General features: G+C 43.9%; 1 protein-coding gene across 1 annotated transcript in view; it reads left to right on the top strand.

Moving 5' to 3' along the window:
- Positions 1–4,201, top strand: part of LOC143280410 (patched domain-containing protein 3-like) — a 58,124-nt gene extending 53,923 nt beyond the window's left edge. The window contains exon 20 of the mRNA XM_076585045.1: positions 3,700–4,201. The gene's annotated coding sequence lies outside the window, so the exon portion shown is untranslated. The remainder of the gene's footprint in view (positions 1–3,699) is intronic.
- Positions 4,202–22,957: the final 18,756 nt, after the last annotated feature.

Genomic DNA, 22,957 nt, shown 5'->3' with positions numbered 1-22,957 from the left:
CTACCTGCTCATCTTTACCTTCCACTGACTGCCCCAACTGCTTGCTCAGTTTGAAAAAGGATGTATGTTTATTACATGAGATGGGTGACAGGAAATATCCTCCATGATAATGTTGGACTTTCTCTCCCCTGTTGTTCATACTGTGCTTGAACATTGTCATTTTCATGCTGGTTATTTCATCATGCTTCCGTAATGTTATTCTTTGTCATTTTCATGCTGATTATTTCATCATGCTGCCGTAATGTTATTCTTACTTTGTCATTTTCATGCTGATTATTTCATCATGCTGCCGTAATGTTATTCTTACTTTGTCATTTTCATGCTGATTATTTCATCATGCTGCCGTAATGTTATTCTTACTTTGTCATTTTCATGCTGATTATTTCATCATGCCATAATGTTATTCTTACTTTGTCATTTTCATGCTGATTATTTCATCATGCCATAATGTTATTCTTACTTTGTCATTTTCTTGCATCTGAACATTTCATCGTGCTGCTGTAATGTTATTCTTACTTTGCTTTTTTTTTTTCTCTCTCCACATGCTTTTACTTTGATTGGCTTGTGCATGAATTCCAGCTGTGTCAAATTGTATTCTGCTTCCTTTGCAAGTTCAGAACAGTACAAAATAGGCATTTTTTGTAACCTTTTGTACGCACAGAAAAAAAAGATGAAGGAAATTAAGTAGCATGAGGAAACTGTCTGTCTGTCTGTTTGTCTATCTATCTGTCTGTCTATCTATCTATCTATTAATCTGTCTATCCATGTATTTATCTATCTGTCTGTCTTTCTGCCTATCAATCCATATGACAATAATACAGAATCCAAATCACATCAAACATAACTAGTGTATCAGGTATGAAGCTGACAGCAACAAAACTCTGAACTGGATGTTTTGACATAATTCTACATGAAGTATTCAAAATGAAGGGAAAAGGCAAAGAAAGAACAGAGAGACAAAGACATAGAAAGACGTCCAGAATGGATATCAAACAGAATACTGTTCATGTAAATGGGAAATAATTTGTTCAGCCCAGAAACTCGGCGTGGAGTTGTCTTTTGTTCTTGTTTTTGCTGTTACAAAGAAGTTTTGACTGATGGTGAACAGAACAAGGCAGGTAGTGGTTGACAGCTACAGGCATGTGCACACTGGCACCTGCACCCATCATGCTTACGTCTGTGTATATGCTGTGTATTTTTATGTCAAGTCAGGAGTTAGTGAAAGGGGAAGGGGAAGCACATTGAGGGACACGCCAGCTTAAAGAAACATTTCCCACTGTTTCTCATGTATACACTAAATCAGTTTTATACCAAGATTTATCATGTGTCATTTTATTTCCTTTTCTATGTTCACTAAATCAGTTTTATACCAAGATTATCATGTATCATTTTATTTCCTTTTCTAATATGTTCACTAAATCAGTTTTATATTGAGATTGGTCATACATCATTTTATAACCCACATTTCTATTGTGTTCACTAAATCAATTTTGTATCAAGATTTATCATACAGCATTTTATCCCTTCCATTCCCAATGTGTATTGTAAATCAGTTTTATAGCAAGATTGATCTTAGAGCATTTTATTCCTTCAATTCCTAATGTGTATTGTAAATCAGTTTTATAGCAAGATTGATCTTAGAGCATTTTATTCCTTCAATTCCCAATGTGTATTGTAAATCAGTTTTATAGCAAGATTGATCTTAGAGCATTTTATTCCTTCCATTCCCAAAGTGTATTGTAAATCAGTTTTATAGCAAGATTGATCTTAGAGCATTTTATTCCTTCCATTCCCAAAGTGTATTGTAAATCAGTTTTATAGCAAGATTGATCTTAGAGCATTTTATTCCTTCCATTCCAAATGTGTATTGTAAATCAGTTTTATACCAAGATTGATCTTAGAGCATTTTATTCCTTCATTCCTAATGTGTATTGTAAATCAGTTTTATACCAAGATTTATCATACAGCATTTTATTCCTTCCATTCCCAATGTGTATTGTAAATCAGTTTTATAGCAAGATTGATCTTAGAGCATTTTATTCCTTCAATTCCTAATGTGTATTGTAAATCAGTTTTATACCAAGATTGATCTTAGAGCATTTTATTCCTTCCATTCCCAATGTGTATTGTAAATCAGTTTTATAGCAAGATTGATCTTAGAGCATTTTATTCCTTCCATTCCCAATGTGTATTGTAAATCAGTTTTATAGCAAGATTGATCTTAGAGCATTTTATTCCTTCAATTCCCAATGTGTATTGTAAATCAGTTTTATACCAAGATTGATCTTAGAGCATTTTATTCCTTCCATTCCCAATGTGTATTGTAAATCAGTTTTATAGCAAGATTGATCTTAGAGCATTTTATTCCTTCCATTCCCAATGTGTATTGTAAATCAGTTTTATACCAAGATTGATCTTAGAGCATTTTATTCCTTCCATTCCCAATGTGTATTGTAAATCAGTTTTATACCAAGATTGATCTTAGAGCATTTTATCCCTTCCATTCCAATGTGTATTGTAAATCAGTTTTATAGCAAGATTGATCTTGGAGCATTTTATTCCTTCAATTCCCAATGTGTATTGTAAATCAGTTTTATAGCAAGATTGATCTTAGAGCATTTTATTCCTTCCATTCCCAATGTGTATTGTAAATCAGTTTTATAGCAAGATTGATCTTAGAGCATTTTATTCCTTCAATTCCTAATGTGTATTGTAAATCAGTTTTATAGCAAGATTGATCTTAGAGCATTTTATTCCTTCATTCCCAAAGTGTATTGTAAATCAGTTTTATACCAAGATTGATCTTAGAGCATTATATGAACAACAGCTCTTTGGTCAAGCTGTTTGCCCCCATGGAGTGCCAGGGGTCCTTCAGGATAAAAACAATCCCCGCCTTCTGGAAATTCTTCCTAGAAATTTCCTCTTTTCTATTGCTGTCTTTATTTCTGCCTTTTTCCTTCCTTCACTGCTGTCTTCATTTTCTGCTGTCTTTATTTCTGCCTCTTTCCTTGCTTCATTGCTGTCTTCATTTTCTGCCTTTTTTCCTTCCTTCACTGCTGTCTTCATTTTCTGCCTTTTTTCCTTCCTTCACTGCTGTCTTCATTTTCTGCCTTTTTCCTTCCTTCATTGCTGTCTTCATTTTCTGCCTTTCTCCTTCCTTCACTGTTGTTCCAGTGCATTCCCCGTTCTTTTTTTGAGCAAGCCTTGACACTTTTTTCTCCTTTCCGCTGTCTGTAATGTTCATCTGTGCTGTTTTGCTCTGGTGAATAGGTACTGAAAATGTAAATACTGGGATGGGCACTAGCTGTCAATTCTGCAGTGTTATTTGCCTAAATGGCCTTTTAATGTATTTTTTGTTTGGCTCTGAAGTATTGTTTTTTCCTATTTTACTATCTTTTAAATCCTATGTAATCGGGTGATAATATAAGTGAAAGGGCTGATGTCCTCAGCACGGCCTGGTCTTATTTGTACTTAGGAGCTAAATGGTTAGGATAATGTGTCATATACAGATTTTTGTGGGTTTTTTTTGGTGATTTTTGCTGTTTTTTTTATTTTTAATTTTAATTTAATTTTTTTTAGATGTAACAGTTTTATGTTGACATGGTTGAGCATTTGTATGGTTTGACAGTCCTGATATGGCCCAGTGCGGTTGGTTGGAGTATAAACAAAAGCTGATATTGTTTCGTTTTAATGTTGCAGACAGAAGATGTGGGCGAAGGAGGTGGGGGTTATGATGCTCCATTCACCGTGTCTGACAGTGTGGGCAACGGGATCCTGTTCACCCCGCGTGGAGGAGCTGTCTACATTCCTGCTCCTGACTATCAGGCCTCTGACTGTGTGACCGCTGTCCGGCTGTAGATAGAACCAGCTGTGTGACGTGTCAGGCTGTAGATAGAACCAGCTGTGTGACGTGTCAGGCTGTAGATAGAACCAGCTGTGTGACATGTCAGGCTGTAGATAGAACCAGCTGTGTGACATGTCAGGCTGTAGATGGAACCAGCTGTGTGACAGCTGTCAGGTTGTAGATGGAACCAGCTGTGTGACAGCTGTCAGGTTGTAGATGGAACCAGCTGTGTGACATGTCAGGCTGTAGATAGAACCAGCTGTGTGACATGTCAGGCTGTAGATGGAACCAGCTGTGTGACGTGTCAGGCTGTAGATAGAACCAGCTGTGTGACGTGTCAGGCTGTAGATGGAACCAGCTGTGTGACGTGTCAGGCTGTAGACAGAACCAGCTGTGTGACGTGTCAGGCTGTAGATAGAACCAGCTGTGTGACGTGTCAGGCTGTAGATGGAACCAGCTGTGTGACGTGTCAGGCTGTAGATAGAACCAGCTGTGTGACGTGTCAGGCTGTAGATGGAACCAGCTGTGTGACGTGTCAGGCTGTAGACAGAACCAGCTGTGTGACGTGTCAGGCTGTAGATAGAACCAGCTGTGTGACGTGTCAGGCTGTAGATGGAACCAGCTGTGTGACGTGTCAGGCTGTAGATAGAACCAGCTGTGTGACGTGTCAGGCTGTAGATGGAACCAGCTGTGTGACGTGTCAGGCTGTAGATAGAACCAGCTGTGTGACGTGTCAGGCTGTAGATAGAACCAGCTGTGTGACATGTCAGGCTGTAGATGGAACCAGCTGTGTGACAGCTGTCAGGTTGTAGATGGAACCAGCTGTGTGACGGCTGTCAGGCTGTAGATGGAACCAGCTGTGTGACAGCTGTCAGGTTGTAGATAGAACCAGCTGTGTGACGGCTGTCAGGCTGTAGATGGAACCAGCTGTGTGGTTCTGCTCTTTTGTTGTGTGTCGGTTTGTCCCTGAGATCGATGTCTTGTGATACAGGTGTGGAACTTTGGGTGGATATTATCATAAGGATGGGTATTATTGGTGGATATTATCATAAGGATGGGTATTATTTTATACAGTATATAACTCTTTTTTTATTTGGTTCTAATGTTTTTCTGGTGGATGTTTGTGTATTTTTGCACGTTGCACCAAGGTTACCATTGAAAAAAAGTTTTATTTTTAAAAACATTTGCCCATCATTAGAACAGTTTGGATTTTTGTGCTTGATTTTTAAAAACAACAACTAAGGTTTGCCATTATTTTCCAACTTGACTCAAGATTTTGTGTACATTTGCATAGAAAAGCGTTTTGTGTGTGTGTGAAGAGTGGTGATTTTGTTCATTTTATTCCATTGGTTTGATCTCAGTATTTTCAATATTCCATGTTATTGATATTAATGGAATGCTGTGCAGTTACATACAAATTTACTGGAATATAAGCACGTCAGCCTCAAGAGCGTTTCTTTTAACTACAGTTTTTCAGTCCTGTTCTTTGTTCAGTCCTATGTAGTGTCCTCTACTGTGCTGTTTTCATGATAAACTATATAGATGCTTGCCAGGAACAAACCCAGACATATGCACACACAATTTGAAATACTAAAATGGCAAAAAAAGTGTCCACCTATAGAGAACACAGACAGACAGAAGTGTGAAAGGGCCGTGAGAGAGCAGCAGGGGAAGAAATACCCCGCTTCAAAAGGAAGTGCACTCATTCCCCCAGTCCCTCTTCACAATCATCACCACCATGCACACATCCACACTGGCCGTGTATGTATGTGGTGTTTTTTCTGCCATTGTTGAAAAAAAAGAAGAAGAAAAAAGATGCTTGCCCGGCTGTCAGCCTGAACTGATAGCTCCTCACTGACCAGTGAATGTAGTCGGCTTAAAGCTCCTCACTGACCAGTGAATGCAGTCAGCTTAAAGCTTCTCACTGACCAGTGAATGCAGTCAGCTTAAAGCTCCTCACTGACCAGTGAATGCAGTCAGCTTAAAGCTCCTCACTGACCAGTGAATGCAGTCAGCTTATTCATCATTGACCAATGAATGCAGTCAGCTTAAAGCTCCTCACTGACCAGTGAATGCAGTCAGCTAAAAGCTCCTTACTGACCAGTGAATGCAGTCAGCTTAAAACTCACCACTGACCAGTGAATGCAGTCAGCTTAAAGCTCCTCACTGACCAGTGAATGCAGTCAGCTTAAAGCTCCTCACTGACCAGTGAATGCAGTCAGCTTAAAGCTCACCACTGACCAGTGAATGCAGTCAGCTTAAAGCTCCTCACTGACCAGTGAATGCAGTCAGCTTGAAAGATTTGATGGATGGAGATCTTTATCTCGGGTCACACGTGACAAGTCTTCTGGTTTGGGAAGGTCATCATGGACCACAAGAAGAGAAACAGTGGACCACAAGAGTGAAAGCTTATAGGTGATAAAACTCTGCATAAAAGGAAATTTTGATTTTTTTTTTTTTTGTTCTTTTTCCATTTGTGGTTTACATCTTGCACACGTTGGATTGGAGTGGAATTTTGTTTAACGTCACGTCACACATAGTGGTTATTGTAGTCATTTTGTTAAGTATTCATTTTCACATTTGAATGTTATCATGTAAAAGGTAGGAGAGGAGGTGGTGGATAAATGGTGAGTTGGAGGAAACCAGGTAGAAGGAGGGTTGTAGAGATTTAAGTACAATTAAAGAAAATTACTTGATGGACTTGGTTAAACTTAAAGTGAAGTCTATTTCGTACATATGTGATCTGTTTATGTGTAGACACAGAGTGGATTGAGGCACCAGGAGAGCTTGGTCAACTTTGAAAGTACGGGTAGTAACAATCTCCACCCTTATCCTCTGAACACGTCCCCACTTTGGTTTACTGGGACTATTTACCTTATAGAGGTATGTCAGTGTGTGTGTAATTGGGGGTGTGTGTGTGTGTATAATATGTGCGTTTGTGCATATGTGTGTGTGTGTGTGTGCGCGTGTGTGAGTGTGCACACTTATTCTATTTTATGCCATGGTTTATCAGGCAGTATTTTATTAACAACTTTTACTCAGCTAGTGTGAGCTTTCCATGTATTCATTGATTAATTGATTGTGTGTGTGTACTCTGTAGATAGGTTGCATTGTGCTTGCCACTTGACACTGAGGCAGTCTGCTGGTGTGTCTGTGCCATTGTGGCTGTATTTATTTCATTGCAAGCAGTGGTCTTCTGATATTCACATCAGCACCTGGATTGCAGTTGAAAACAAACAATTTTTCATTTTGTGTGTGTGTGCGTGTGTGTGTTTTTGGAGGTGATGGGGGTTTGAAAGGAGAGTGGAGGGGGTGTGGGGAGGGGGGGGGGGATTTGGATGTATTGGCATGTGTGTGCAATAAATTATTTTGCTTTTCAATATCATCCAAAGCACGAGTGTTTGCATAGTTTTCTTTTTTTGTGTGTGCATTTCTGCTTTCAGTGATATTAGATATGTGTGTGCGTGGATAAAGAAAAATCGTCAGTATACAAAATCAGGTTGATGACTAGGCTGTGTGTTATTTGCATGTTATCATTTTGTCTGCAGAAGTTGCCTCATGGAAGATTACCAGTGATCAGAATTTTCTGGATATATGTTTTCTCTTCAAGTATTAGCTTCATGAAAGATAACAATTGACACATATGTAAGTTTCAAGCTTCTTAAAGATGACTGTAGAGATATGTTAGTTTCAAGCTTCATAAAAAAAGATGCGACTGTAGAGATATATGACTGTAGAGATATATAGTTTCAAGCTCCATAAAAATGACTGTATAGACATGCTAGTTTCAAGCATAATGAAAATGACTTTTGAGACATATGTTTGTTTCAAGCTTCAAATATATGTCTGTATAGACATTTCTTTTGTCTGTGCAAATGTTAGCATAATAATAAAACTACAGCATAATAATAATAACTACAGAGATATGGTTTTAAGCTTAATAAAAGGTGACTTTTAGAGACAAGTAATAGCTTCAAGCTTCATAGAATATGTCTGCATTGAGAAATAGTTATCACAAGAGATGATTATAAAGCCATATATTTGCTTGAAGCAGGATTGTCTAGAAGTTGTTGGTTTGTTTTTTCTTCTCTACAAATTCTGGCCTCATGAAAGAAATATTTGATTGAAGTTGTGGATGATTTTTATTACCTTTGTATAATTTGATGCATTTTTGTTGCGATTGAATCATGAAAGTTTTTATTCAGATGTGATAGTCACCACTGTGTAAAGCACATTCTTACTGTTTTTGTTTTGTTTTGTTTTTTTCAAGTGTAATTGTGACTGTCTTATTCTTTGTAATTTTGTCCTTTATTCTGTATCTTCCAGGAACCTCAGGTTGGTTTTAATAACAGGGATATGTTTATATTGTATTCCTGCCCCATAGTTATTGTCTTGTTCTTTTGGTGTTGATTGGTATTGTACACATTCTCTTTCACTCAAACAAGAAGAGACATTATCAAATGGGTCAAATACCAGTGACAGAAATCTTACAAATTAAAGCTGATAATCAAATTTTTTAACACTTACAGGTTCACTTTCACTCATTCTCTGGGGTTTTGTTCCCCAGCATTAATGGACTTTTAAAAAGTGCAGCCATGATACACAACACATATTCCTGTCAAGATGACAACAAAGTCTGGCACAGCAAGAGAATTGTCTGTCTTTAGACTTCATCACCTGTTAGGGACAGGTAATGTTCTCTGTCTTCAGGTTCTTCACCCGTCACCTGTTAGGGACAGGTAATGTTCTCTGTCTTCAGGTTCTTCACCCATCACCTGTTAGGGACAGGTAATGTTCTCTGTCTTCAGGTTCTTCACCCATCACCTGTTAGGGACAGGTAATGTTCTCTGTCTTCAGGTTCTTCACCCATCACCTGTTAGGGACAGGTAATGTTCTCTGTCTTCAGGTTCTTCACCCATCACCTGTTAGGGACAGGTAATGTTCTCTGTCTTCAGGTTCTTCACCCATCACCTGTTAGGGACAGGTAATGTTCTCTGTCTTCAGGTTCTTCACCCATCACCTGTTAGGGACAGGTAATGTTCTCTGTCTTCAGGTTCTTCACCCATCACCTGTTAGGGACAGGTAATGTTCTCTGTCTTCAGGTTCTTCACCCATCACCTGTTAGGGACAGGTAATGTTCTCTGTCTTCAGGTTCTTCACCCATCACCTGTTACGGACAGGTAATATTCTCTGTCTTCAGGTTCTTCACCCGTCACCTGTTAGGGACAGGTAATGTTCTCTGTCTTCAGGTTCTTCACCCGTCACCTGTTACGGACAGGTAATATTCTCTGTCTTCAGGTTCTTCACCCATCACCTGTTACGGACAGGTAATATTCTCTGTCTTCAGGTTCTTCACCCGTCACCTGTTAGGGACAGGTAATGTTCTCTGTCTAAAGGTTCTTCACTTGTTGATTCCCATCACCTGTTAGGGACAGGTAATATTCTCTGTCTAAAGGTTCTTCACCCATCACCTGTTAGGGACAGGTAATATTCTCTGTCTAAAGGTTCTTCACCTGTTGATTACCTTCACCTGTTAGGGACAGGTAATATTCTCTGTCTAAAGGTTCTTCACCTGTTGATTACCTTCACCTGTTAGGGACAGGTAATATTCTCCATCTTCAGGTTCTTCACCTGTTGATTCCCATCACCTGTTAGGGACAGGTAATATTCTCTGTCTTCAGGTTCTTGACCTGTTGATTCCCATCATGTTAGGGACAGGTAATGTTCTCTTTCTTCCAGGTTCTTCACCCATCACCTGTTAGGGACAGGTAATATTCTCTGTCTTCCAGGTTCTTCACCCATCACCTGTTAGGGACAGGTAATGTTCTCTGTCTTCAGGTTCTTCACCCATCACCTGTTAGGGACAGGTAATATTCTCTGTCTTCCAGGTTCTTCACCCATCACCTGTTAGGGACAGGTAATGTTCTCTGTCTTCCAGGTTCTTCACCCATCACCTGTTAGGGACAGGTAATGTTCTCTTTCTTCCAGGTTCTTCACCCATCACCTGTTAGGGACAGGTAATGTTCTCTTTCTTCCAGGTTCTTCACCTGCAGATTTAACTGTCTTTATTCCGTCCTCCTTTCATGGGATACCTTGACTCGTGCCTGTGGACAGTGGTTTCTTGCAAACCTTTTCGGCTATGTATTTGTCTGGCTGTCAGACACAAGTGCCATACAGGCATGCACACACACACACACACACACACACACACACACACACACACACACACACACAAGATAGTGTTTCTTACTGGCCTAGAATGATAGAGTGATCGTGGCCTTCTGTCTAAAAATCTGGGGGAGATTTTGACAATTTCAGTGGACCAAGTTTGGAAATAAAAAAAAAGACAATCTTAACATATTCATAGAGTTTGTCTTGTAATGTGTGTGTGTGTGTGTGTGTGTGTGTGTGTGTGTGTGTGAAGATATGCAAAAACAGTAATGAAGTCAGCGGCTGCTGTCTCCTTGGCTGTGGTCTGTCTGGAAAGAAATGAGGATGCATGACAGGGTTTGTCATCAGTCACCTGGCAACTTTCAGGTGGTTTGGGAGCGTCAGACTTGTGGTAGAACCTGATTTTGATCCTGATTGAAATCTTGTGATTTTCCCAGCCGCATGCACTCACATACACACACATGCACGCACACACACACTTCCATTTGAATATACAGACACCCACATACATAATGTACAACAGGGTTATTTACTGCAGCGATAAAGGGATTCACCAAAGACACCGGATGGAAGCCGCCTCCACGGTCGGACAGATAAAGACTGAGGATACCACCATACAACAGAAACACTGATACTCTCAAAGAAATAGGAAAATATGTCTGGAGTTCTGTTCATTGTTCCGTAACAAAAAACAACTAAAAAACAACAACAAACCTCTTAAAATGTTTTTCCTTTTAATTAAGCATTGCAACATATATCTTCGAGGAAAAAAGTATTCAGTAACATACCTGCTAATATTTGAAAAGAAATTCTTCCTTTGCTAAGTTTGGGCAATATCCATAGTCCTTCCTCTCTCCACTTCGCAGTGAACGTCCACGCCTTGTGAACACTACTCATTCCGTATTGTGGGTATTGCCGCTCTGATATGCACAGACTACTGCTATGTGAAAAAATTCAGTTTGATTAAGTTACCTGTTCGGAAGATCAGGGAGATCGCACGCTCTCACCAGTTTACACGACGGGAACTAACTCCCCCTAACATTCCGACCGATAAGATCCTCGTTGTTACGTCCATGACACAGGAACCAGACAGTCCTATGACACAGGGACCAGACAGTCCTACGACACAGGAACCAGACAGTTCTATGACACAGGGACCAGACAGTTCTATGACACAGGAACCAGACAGTCCTATGACACAGGGACCAGACCTATGACACAGGAACCAGACAGTTCCATGACACAGGAACCAGACAGTCCTATGACACAGGGACCAGACAGTCCTATGACACAGGAACCAGACAGTCCTATGACACAGGGACCAGACAGTTCTATGACACAGGAACCAGACAGTCCTATGACACAGGGACCAGACAGTCTTATGACACAGGGACCAGACAGTCCTATGACACAGGGACCAGACAGTTCTATGACACAGGGACCAGACAGTCCTATGACACAGGAACCAGACAGTTCTATGACACAGGGACCAGACAGTCCTATGACACAGGGACCAGACAGTTCTATGACACAGGGACCAGACAGTCCTATGACACAGGGACCAGACAGTTCTATGACACAGGGACCAGACAGTTCTATGACACAGGAACCAGACTTCTATGACACAGGGACCAGACAGTCCTATGACACAGGGACCAGACAGTTCTATGACACAGGGACCAGACAGTCCTATGACACAGGGACCAGACAGTTCTATGACACAGGAACCAGACAGTTCTATGACACAGGGACCAGACAGTTCTATGACACAGGGACCAGACAGTTCTATGACACAGGGACCAGACAGTTCTATGACACAGGAACCAGACAGTTCTATGACACAGGAACCAGACAGTTCTATGACACAGGGACCAGACAGTCCTATGACACAGGGACCAGACCTATGACACAGGAACCAGACAGTTCTATGACACAGGGACCAGACAGTCCTATGACACAGGAACCAGACAGTCCTATGACACAGGAACCAGACAGTCCTATGACACGGGGACCAGACAGTTCTATGACACAGGAACCAGACTTCTATGACACAGGGACCAGACAGTTCTATGACACAGGGACCAGTCCTATGACACAGGGACCAGTCCTGTGACACAGGGACCAGTCCTATGACACAGGGACCAGACAGTTCTATGACACGGGGACCAGACAGATCTATGACACGGGGACCAGACAGTCCTATGACACAGGGACCAGTCCTATGACACAGGGACCAGACAGTCCTATGACACGGGGACCAGACAGTCCTATGACACGGGGACCAGACAGTTCTATGACATGGGGACCAGACAGTTCTATGACACAGGGACCAGACAGTTCTATGACACGGGGACCAGACAGTCCTATGACACAGGGACCAGACAGTTCTATGACACAGGGACCAGACAGTTCTATGACACAGGGACCAGTCCTATTACACAGGGACCAGACAGTCCTATGACACGGGGACCAGACAGTTCTATGACACAGGGACCAGACAGTCCTATGACACAGGGACCAGTCCTATTACACAGGGACCAGACAGTCCTATGACACAGGGACCAGTCCTATTACACAGGGACCAGACAGTTCTATGACACGGGGACCAGTCCTATGACACAGGGACCAGACAGTCCTATGACACAGGGACCAGTCCTATTACACAGGGACCAGACAGTCCTATGACACAGTGAGCAGACAGTTCTATGACACGGACCAGACAGTTCTATGACACGGGGACCAGACAGTTCTATGTCACAGGGACCAGACAGTTCTGTGACACAGGGACCAGACAGTTCTATGACATAGGGACCAGACAGTTCTATGACACAGGGACCAGACAGTTCTATGACACAGGGATCAGTCCTATGACACAGGGACCAGACAGTCCTATGACATGATCTGAACGTGAATGGCGGTGGGGAGCACGTCAGATCGACGTACTGAAAATCCATGGAAGTATGCTTCCAGCTTTCTGAGGGCGGAAGGCTGGGGAGAAACAAAAATAACACACACACACACACACACACACACACACACAGTCAGCGAGACACACACACACACACACAGTCAGCGAGAGACACACACACACACACACACACACACACAGTCAGCGAGACAGACACACACACACACACACACACACACACACTGAAAGATTTTCAGGCCCAAAATTAAACTTTATAAAAACTATAGGACAGGGAGGTAATTAGGAGAAAAAAAATCTTCCAATTAGAACAAGTTGATAAATATTGTATGAATATATTTATAAACTGACGAAATGGCAAAATACATCAAAGGTAAATGGAAAGAATAGTCAACATGATGACTGTGGACGTCAAATGGATGATGATGATGAAGATGATGATGACAGACTTCAAATACAGAGCCAAACAAACGAATGGAGTAAGAGTTCAACACACACGGAAAAATATATTAGAAGTTTTCTTACTTAGATGACCTTTGTAATACAATCAGTTGATATCTCAAACCGTATGAGCCAGAATACTATGCTCTACAAATACAATTAGTTGATATCTCAAACCGTATGAGCCAGAATACTATGCTCTACAAATACAACCAGTTGATATCTCAAACCGTATGAGCCAGAATACTATGCTCTACAAATTCGTTTGGAAAAGGAAGCACAGCTACATAAAGGGTTTCGAAAACGTAAAAGCTGATAATGGAGAAGGTGGATTAAACATGATAAACATTAAAGTACAGAAACATTTCCACCCGCAAAGGGTTGGGAAACTATTACTTGCAACAAATGAGAACTGGAGGAGGATTCCTAAATGCCATACCAGCAAAATAGCAAGTTGCAAATGCAATTTCTCATCTGCAGACCAAAAGACCTTCAACAAATAAACCAAGTAGGACATGATTCATGGAAAGATGTCTTTACCGCCTACTTTATAAGAACTTTATAAGCGAAGGAGATGAACAGTAAAAATAAAAGTGGAGGAGAAGAAATGTACATTACATGTTACAATGGAACCAATTTATAACTTTTTCCCTCTCTGAAACTAAAGTACAGGGGTAGAAAAGTGGATACAGCCCACCCACACATTACGAGGCCATTTGTGTTTCTTCTCCTTCTTCCTATTAGGTGTCCATGGTCATCTCATTGACCATTCTGACACCATAATGAGGAGTGCAGCAGCGTGGAGAAACACCTTCCTAGGGCCTAAAAAGGGGGTAGAAAGATGGCGGGCCCAGGTGGGGGGGAGGGGGGGGGAGCCATCATGTTTCAGGCATCAGGACCAGGCCTTTCCGGCCACCGAAGCGGCCCCCGGGGTCAAACCCCGACCGGCAGAGCCCTAGTCCCTCGCTTGCCTTACTTTGGCTGATGGCTGTCAAGAATAGAAATGATGGAACACACACACACACACACGAGGCACACTTGTACAATCAAACAAACGCGATTTACATCCACCGAACCCTCGCTCTGCATGAAATGATAATTTTCGAAGTTTTTTGTTTTTGTTTTTTGGGTTTTTGCACGTGAAATGTTGGCCGAGCATCAGTCAAGACTTAAAGGTGTGGGAAGGTGGGTTGGAAGTGGAGTGGGGGTGGGGGCAGGGAGGGGGGGGGAGGACGAGGGGAAAAGAAACACCTCACCTGACGTCCGTGGACAAAGATTCTGTGCAAACTGGAAGCACCTCAGCACGTACATCCTGTATGATGCTTCTCAAAAGGTCCTCTTCATCAACGGAAGTGATTTCCAACACAGTTCTTGGACTTGTTGTGTGTGCATTCTTTCCACATTAGGGGCTAAGAACTGTGTGTGGTAAAACAAGCGCCAGGAGTTGGTTCTTGCACCTTAGTTCCGCCACGTTTCAGAAATACATGTTGTTCAGACTGAATACTACACAACTCATTCACTGCGAAATTTCCACCCCATGTTCACAAAATGAAGACTCCCCTCTGTCAGTGTCCAGGCTGATGAACACTTAGTTCAGAGCTTTCCTTTTTTTTTTTTTTTTTTTTGCTTCTTAATTGAAAATGTTGAGAATTGAAGAGTTGAAACATGCAGTTGTTTCCACAGTCGTCTGAATTACGTATATATACACACTTTGCACGACAACCATTCCATTCCAGGTTGAAGTCCTCCTTGAACGTGTAGCTCCGTTCCTTTCAAACTGCTCTCTAAAGCTGTGTGAGTTTGAGTTCTCAAACCTGAAGTTTTCACGGCGTGTTGCACGGGTCATCTCGTGGAAAAATGCACGATGTTTTCGATGTGCCAGCCAAGACCTCGGATTGGACAACGCTGAGACCCCAGCACCGAACAACTTGACACTGAGGGGTTTGCCATTGATGGTTAAAAATCAGCTCGACCAGTGTGTCAGCTGGAATATCTCTGAGAGAGAGAGACGGATATGGATGGTTTATTCATCAGGCCATAGCCCCTATGAAGGGGTAAACAAACAACATTTGTTGCGTCGCATTTGTTTGAATATACACGTGAAAATCAAAATCACATGAAACACAGAAGCAAAACATACTACGAGTCTGGATTCAACTCTGTGTGTGTGTGTGTGTGTGTGTGTGTGTGTGTGTGAGAGAGAGAGAGAGAGAGAGAGAGACTGTGTGTGTGTGTGTGTGTGTGTGTGCGTGTGTGTCTGTGTCTGTGTCTGTGTGTGCACGCGCGTGCATCCTGCATACACTCGAGTAGCCAGGGCATATTACAACACCATACTATAATTTCTCAAGTTATTACGGCTCTGAATCCTCTGTCTGTCTCTCTGTTGTCGGTCTCTGTCTGTCTGCCTCTCTGTTGTCGGTCTCTGTCTGTCTGTCTCTCTGTTGTCGGTCTCTGTCTGTCTGTCTCTCTGTTGTCGGTCTCTGTCTGTCTGTCTCTCTGTTGTCGGTCTCTGTCTGTCTGTCTCTCTGTTGTCGGTCTCTGTCTGTCTGCCTCTCTGTTGTCGGTCTCTGTCTGTCTGTCTCTCTGTTGTCGGTCTCTGTCTGTCTGTCTCTCTGTTGTCGGTCTCTGTCTGTCTGCCTCTCTGTTGTCGGTCTCTGTCTGTCTGCCTCTCTGTTGTCGGTCTCTGTCTGTCTGTCTCTCTGTTGTCGGTCTCTGTCTGTCTGTCTCTCTGTTGTCGGTCTCTGTCTGTCTGCCTCTCTGTTGTCGGTCTCTGTCTGTCTGTCTCTCTGTTGTCGGTCTCTGTCTGTCTGCCTCTCTGTTGTCGGTCTCTGTCTGTCTGCCTCTCTCTTTGTGCAAGTGACTTGACTGCATGTGACTGCTCTGACCTCTGATTTGTGACAAAATAAACCACGTGAGACTTCGGAGTACGGAATACAGGGGGCACTACAAGGTTTATGTGCGCACGCTCACGTGCACACACAGGCATACGGATGCACAGACGCACGCACGACCACACCACGCCACACGCATACACACGTTGTAGTCTAGATAGGATAAAGACATAAAGTAGTATTATTTGTGTGCACTGCAGTCGTAAAATACACACACACGCGCGCGCGCGTGCGTAGTTGAGATAAAAAAAATTAAAAAAAAGATTGTCGAAATCTCTAACAACTGTAATTGCTCAATCCTGTGCTTCATAATCATAACACCTCATTAATATTCTCCCTTCCACCACTCTGTATATAATCATATGCATGTCAATTCAATCAGTTTTTAAACTGAATTTGACATAAGACGAGGATGCGTCACTTCTTGACGGACTTGAATCCCATTGTTCAAGCAGCAAGACATTCCAAATCTCCAGTGACCAATGGAGAAACATTTCAATGACCAGACCATAGTTTTATTTCATCTTTCCGCGTGTTCTTGTTTCTCTTTGCGTTGGTCATGTGTGAATGTGTTTACTGGTGTATATGGTATCGAAATGAATGTCCAGATTTTTTATGTGTTGTGTGCAGACTGTAGTATACACTATACCACTAGAATGATAATATTAATGCAGTACTCTTCTGTAACGCTGTTCCCTCACAGAGAAGCTCACGGCGCTTCACAAATTAACAATCACAATATAGTCACACACAATAATCATATAAAGTAACTGGCTGAGTTGGTCTGTGCATGTCAGAGTGTGGGTTTCAATTATGTATGAACTGTCAGTTGATCTGAAATGTCTGTCAGCTGAATACAAATACTTTTCCTTGCACAGACACTGATCTTGCAGGAACTTATGTCCGAGGGTTAATGTTGGGACAAAAATTGCTATACTGCCAGTTTTTCCCCATCCAGTGAATAGCTTTCTCACAGTGATCCACCTCCGCCTCACCAGATTAAGTAATGATTATAATAATAATGATAATAATGATAATGATAACAGCAGCAACAACAACAATACTAATACTAATACAAATACTACTACTACTAATGATAATAATAACAACAATAATAATAATAATGATAATAATATGATGATCATAATAATGATAATAATACTAAAAATGGTAATACTAATACTAATGAAAATGATAATATTAATAACGACTACAATACTGAATGGTATTTATTTATCGTATTTCTCTTAGTAAATTTTGACTCAATGTTCGCACTGGCAATCTTCCACACACACAGTGAAAATGACAAACCACACTCAACCACACACACAGTGAAAATGACAAACCACACTCAACCACACACAGTGAAAATGACAAACCACACTCAACCACACACAGTGAAAATGACAAACCACACTCAACCACACACACAGTGAAAATGACAAACAACACTCAACCACACACAGTGAAAATGACAAACCACACTCAACCACACACACAGTGAAAATGACATACCACACTCAACCACACACACAGTGAAAATGACAAACCACACTCAACCACACACAGTGAAAATGACAAACCACACTCAACCACACACACAGTGAAAATGACAAACCACACTCAACCACACACAGTGAAAATGACAAACCACACTCAACCTCAAACACAGTGAAAATGACAAACCACACTCAACCTCATGGCCTGGCTTCGCTAACGAAGATCTAGGAAGGGCGTTGTCCACGTCTGATGCAGGCACGCTCATGGCTGACAAGGCCAATGCGGGAAAAGCAGAGTCGGCCGCAGCGGTTGCAAGGGAAAGTCTGGTCTGGGTTCGCGGCTGCAGCGTCGTGGTTCTTCCTCCTTCTGCGTTTGTCCTCAAGGCTGGCCCTGCGGTTGTTTTCGAAGGAGGAGACAGCTTGGTGGATGGTGCGTCGCCAGGTCTCTCGATCAGCGGCTACTGCGGACCACTGGCGATGGTCAATGTGACAGGCACCGAGAGCTTTCTTCAAGGAGTCTTTGTATCTCTTCTTGGGTGCTCCTCTGTCACGGTGGCCAGTGGACAGTTCGCCATACAGCGCGATCTTGGGCAGGCGGTGGTCCTCCATCCTGGACACGTGCCCTGCCCAACGTAGCTGGGTCTTTAGCAGCACTGCCTCGATGCTGATAGTCTTTGCCTGCTCCAGGACCTCGACATTTGTGATGTAGTCACTCCAGTGGATGCTGAGGATGGTGCGAAGGCAGCGCTGGTGGAAGCGATCAAACAGTCGTATGTGGTGCCGGTAGGTGACCCAGGTTTCGGAGCCATACAACAGGGTGGGCAGTACAACAGCTCTGTACACGCTGATCTTTGTGTCTTTCTTCAGGTGTTTGTTGTTCCACACTCTCTTGTACAGCCTGCCGAATGCGCTGTTTGCCTTTGCAAGTCTGTTGTCGATCTCCTTGTCGATCTTGGCGTCAGACGAGATGGTGCAGCCTAGGTAGCTGAACTGGTGGACCGACTTCAGCTCTGTCTCACCGATGTTGATGTGAGGAGCGTGGAATTCTTCCTGTGGGGCAGGCTGGTGGAGAACTTCCGTCTTTTTCAGACTGACTTCTAGGCCGAAGAGCTGCGCAGCCTCTGCGAAGCAGGACGTTATACGCTGCAGGGCCGCTTCTGTATGGGCGACGAGGGCAGCATCGTCGGCAAACAGAAGCTCTCTGATGAGTTGCTCCAGTGTCTTGGTGTGGGCCTGTAGCCGCCTCAGGTTGAATAGGCTGCCATCAGTGCGGTATCTGATGAAGATACCGTCGTCGTCGCCAAGATCTTCAGTGGCCTGTTGGAGCATCATGCTGAAGAAGATCGTGAAGAGGGTCGGCGCGAGGACACAACCTTGTTTCACTCCATTTCCAATTGGGAAGGGCTCCGAAAGGTCGTTGCTGTGTCTGACCTGTCCACGCTGTTCCTCATGTAGTTGGATGACCATGCTGAGGAATTTTGGGGGGCATCCTAGACGTTTCATGATCTCCCACAGACCTTTTCTGCTCACGGTGTCGAAAGCTTTCGTGAGATCGACGAATGTCGCATACAGTCCTTTGTTCTGTTCCCGACATTTTTCTTGTAGCTGTCTGAGAACGAAGACCATGTCAGTGGTGCCTCTGTTGGCTCTAAAGCCACACTGACTCTCTGGGAGATGTTCTTCGGCGATAGTAGGCACCAGCCGATTTAGGAGGACTCTGGCGAGGATCTTGCTTGCGATGGAGAGCAGAGTTATCCCCCTGTAGTTGGAGCAGTCCGACTTTTCTCCCTTGTTTTTATACAGGGTGATGATGACTGCGTCACGGAGGTCCTGTGGTAGTTTGCCTTGCTCCCAGCAGCAGACAAAGAGGTTGTGGAGTTTGGAGTGTAGTGCTGGGCCTCCATTCTTCCACGCCTCCGGCGGAATTCCGTCAACCCCTGCTGCCTTGCCACATTTCAGCTGTTCAATGGCCTTGACAGTCTCTTCTAGGGTTGGTAGCTCGTCCAGTTGTAATTTCACTGGCTGTTGTGGGATGCGGAGAATTGCCGAGTCTTGAACCGTGCGGTTGGCGCTGAAGAGGGCCTGGAAATGTTCCGACCACCTGTTCAGGATCGACGTCTTGTCTGTGAAGAGCGCCTGGCCGTCTGCGCTGCGCAAAGGACTCTGGACCTGGTATGAGGGACCGTACACCGCCTTCAAGGCTTCGTATAAGCCCCGGTAGTCACCAGTGTCTGCACAAAGCTGAGCCCTCTCTGCCAGGTTGGTCCACCACCCATTTTGAATCTCACGAAGCTTGCGCTGGAGGTTGCTGCATATGAGCCGGAAGGTTGCTTTCTTCACCGGACAAGACGGTTGTGCAAGGTGAGCCTGGTGGGCTGATCTCTTCTTCGCCAGCAATTCTTGGATCTCCTGGTTGTTTTCGTCAAACCAGTCCTTGTTCTTTTTCGACGAGAACCCTAGGACTTCTTCAGAGGACTGCAGGATGGCTGATTTCAGCTGTGCCCATAGTGCTTCTGGAGAGGGGTCTGTGGGGCAACTGGGGTCTTCAAGTTTGTCCTGAAGCTTCGCCTGGAATTCAGCTTTCACTTCAGCTGACTGAAAGTTGCCGACCTGGAATTTCTTCCTAGGAGCTCCTCCTTTCTTTGGTTTGGGCTTGAAGTGGAGCCTGAGCTTGCTGCGGACGAGGCGGTGGTCAGTATGACACTCCGCGCTGGGCATCACTCGGGTGTGTAGGACGTCTCGTACGTCTCTCTGGCGCATCAGGATGTAATCAATGAGGTGCCAATGTTTGGACCGAGGATGCATCCACGTTGTCTTCAGGCTGTCCTTCTGCTGGAAAATGGTGTTGGTGATGGTAAACTGCTGCTCTGCACAGAACTCGAGAAGAAGGCGCCCATTGTCGTTGCAATTACCAACGCCATGCTTGCCAAGGACTCCTTTCCAGGCTTCTGAATCTTGGCCAACTCTGGCATTGAAGTCGCCAAGGATGATGACCTTGTCGTCAGCAGGGGTGTTCTGAACGAGGTTGCGCAGATCAGTGTAAAACTTGACCTTTTCTGTGGGGTCCGCTTGGAGGGTTGGAGCGTACACGCTGAACAGAGTGGCATGCTGTTTGTTCCGTAGTGGGAGGCGCATGGACATAATTCGGTCTGAGTGTCCTGTTGGCAGGTTTTCAAGCTTGGAGGCAATGGTGCTCCTGACCATAAAGCCTACGCCATAGAGGCGTCTCTCGGTCTCTGGCTTGCCTGACCAGTAGAGGGTGTACCCAGCGCCGTGTTCCTGGAGGCTGCCTTTCCCTGCAAAGCGGACTTCGCTGACGGCAGCAATGTCAATGTTCAGTCTCTGAAGTTCGTGTGCGACTAGAGCGGAACGCCTTTCTGGGTGGTTGCTGTCTGCAGAGTCACGCATGGTTCGGATGTTCCAGCATGCTACCTTTAGTCCTTTTGCACCTAATTGTGAGGCAGGTGCCGGCCTTTTCTTCTCTATTGTTGTTCGACCGCGTTTGGAGATGCCCGTTGACCGCGGCTAGCCAACTGGGGGGTATGGAGATGAGCATTTGTTTGGACCACCTTTTCTAGGCCCCTCTCCGTGTGGAGCAAGCAGTGCTGTCCCTAGAAAAGGCTGCTTGGTCGTTCAGGGTGCTGCCGAGTGATGCTGTCACCTCCGGGTCAACAATCAGGCGACCAATATCCTGAACCGCCTGCATGCAGGATTGGAACTGCGGCTTCCAGTGACATCTTCCACCTGCCGTTTTCGCCCCTTTCCCATCGCTACAGGGCTTGGAATAGTTGGTGGCGCGGACGTGGACGTGTCCTTCAAGCCTGCGCAATGGAATTTTTAGGTGGAGTGCAGTGTGCGCAGTACTGGCCCCACCCTTTACACCCGTGGTTCATCTGCCATAGCCTAGCAAGCTGGGACGGTGACAGTGAGGTCCTCAGGTCGTAGGTTTTATATCAGACTGTCCTTGTCCTAGCCTCTGGCTCAAAAACCTTCCTCGGAGGCACGGGGGCGCGGCTACTGAAAGTCGGGACATGGCCATGGACCCAGGGTCAATGCATGTCGAGACTGTCCTGCATTCCTTAGCACTTCATGGGTTTTACTTCAGACTTTTCCTTGTCTTAGATGGACTGCCTTCCCGGGCTGTCGAGCTCCATCTGCCCGCATGTGACAGGTAGCACAGGGTTACATGGTACCTGTGGCAGGTAGAGACCTGACCTGACAACCACACACAGTAAAAATGACAAACCACACTCAACCACACACACAGTGAAAATGACAAACCACACTCAACCACACACAGTGAAAATGACAAACCACACTCAACCACACACAGTGAAAATGACAAACCACACTCAACCACACTCACAGTGAAAATGACAAACCACACTCAACCACACACAGTGAAAATGACAAACCACACTCAACCACACACACAGTGAAAATGACAAACCACACTCAACCACACACAGTGAAAATAACAAACAACACTCAACCACACACAGTGAAAATGACAAACCACAATCAACCACACACACAGTGAAAATGACAAACCACACTCAACCACACTCACAGTGAAAATGACAAACCACACTCAACCACACACAGTGAAAATGACAAACCACACTCAACCACACACAGTGAAAATGACAAACCACACTCAACCACACACACAGTGAAAATGACAAACCACACTCAACCACACGCAGTGAAAATGACAAACCACACTCAACCACACACAGTGAAAATAACAAACCACACTCAACCACACACACAGTGAAAATGACAAACCACACTCAACCACACACAGTGAAAATGACAAACCACACTCAACCACACACAGTGAAAATGACAAACTTCACACACAGTGAAAATGACAAACCACACTCAACCACACATACACGCACCCACGAGCAGAAAAAGAACAGCTCAAATTAATAGTAAAGAAAAAATCACAACAACGACTCCCAGAACAGAGTTTTTTGAAGCTGGGAATTCAACAGAGGGAGTGTTGGTTGGTGCCGAAGACTAACAGGCAGCGAATTCCAGCACAACCCCCACCCCCTCCGAAGAAAAAACAACAACAGTAAAGCATCAACTAAAACTGCAGTAGCCGAACACTTTAAGTTAATTTTGACTACATTTAAGAGTCTTTCCCCTGAGTACCGGAAGGAAGGCAACGGCCTGA

Source organism: Babylonia areolata, chromosome 3 (genome assembly GCF_041734735.1).
Source record: "Babylonia areolata isolate BAREFJ2019XMU chromosome 3, ASM4173473v1, whole genome shotgun sequence".
In the NCBI taxonomy this organism is placed as follows: Eukaryota; Metazoa; Mollusca; class Gastropoda; order Neogastropoda; family Buccinidae; genus Babylonia; species Babylonia areolata.
This window is presented reverse-complemented; position numbering and strand designations above follow the sequence as displayed.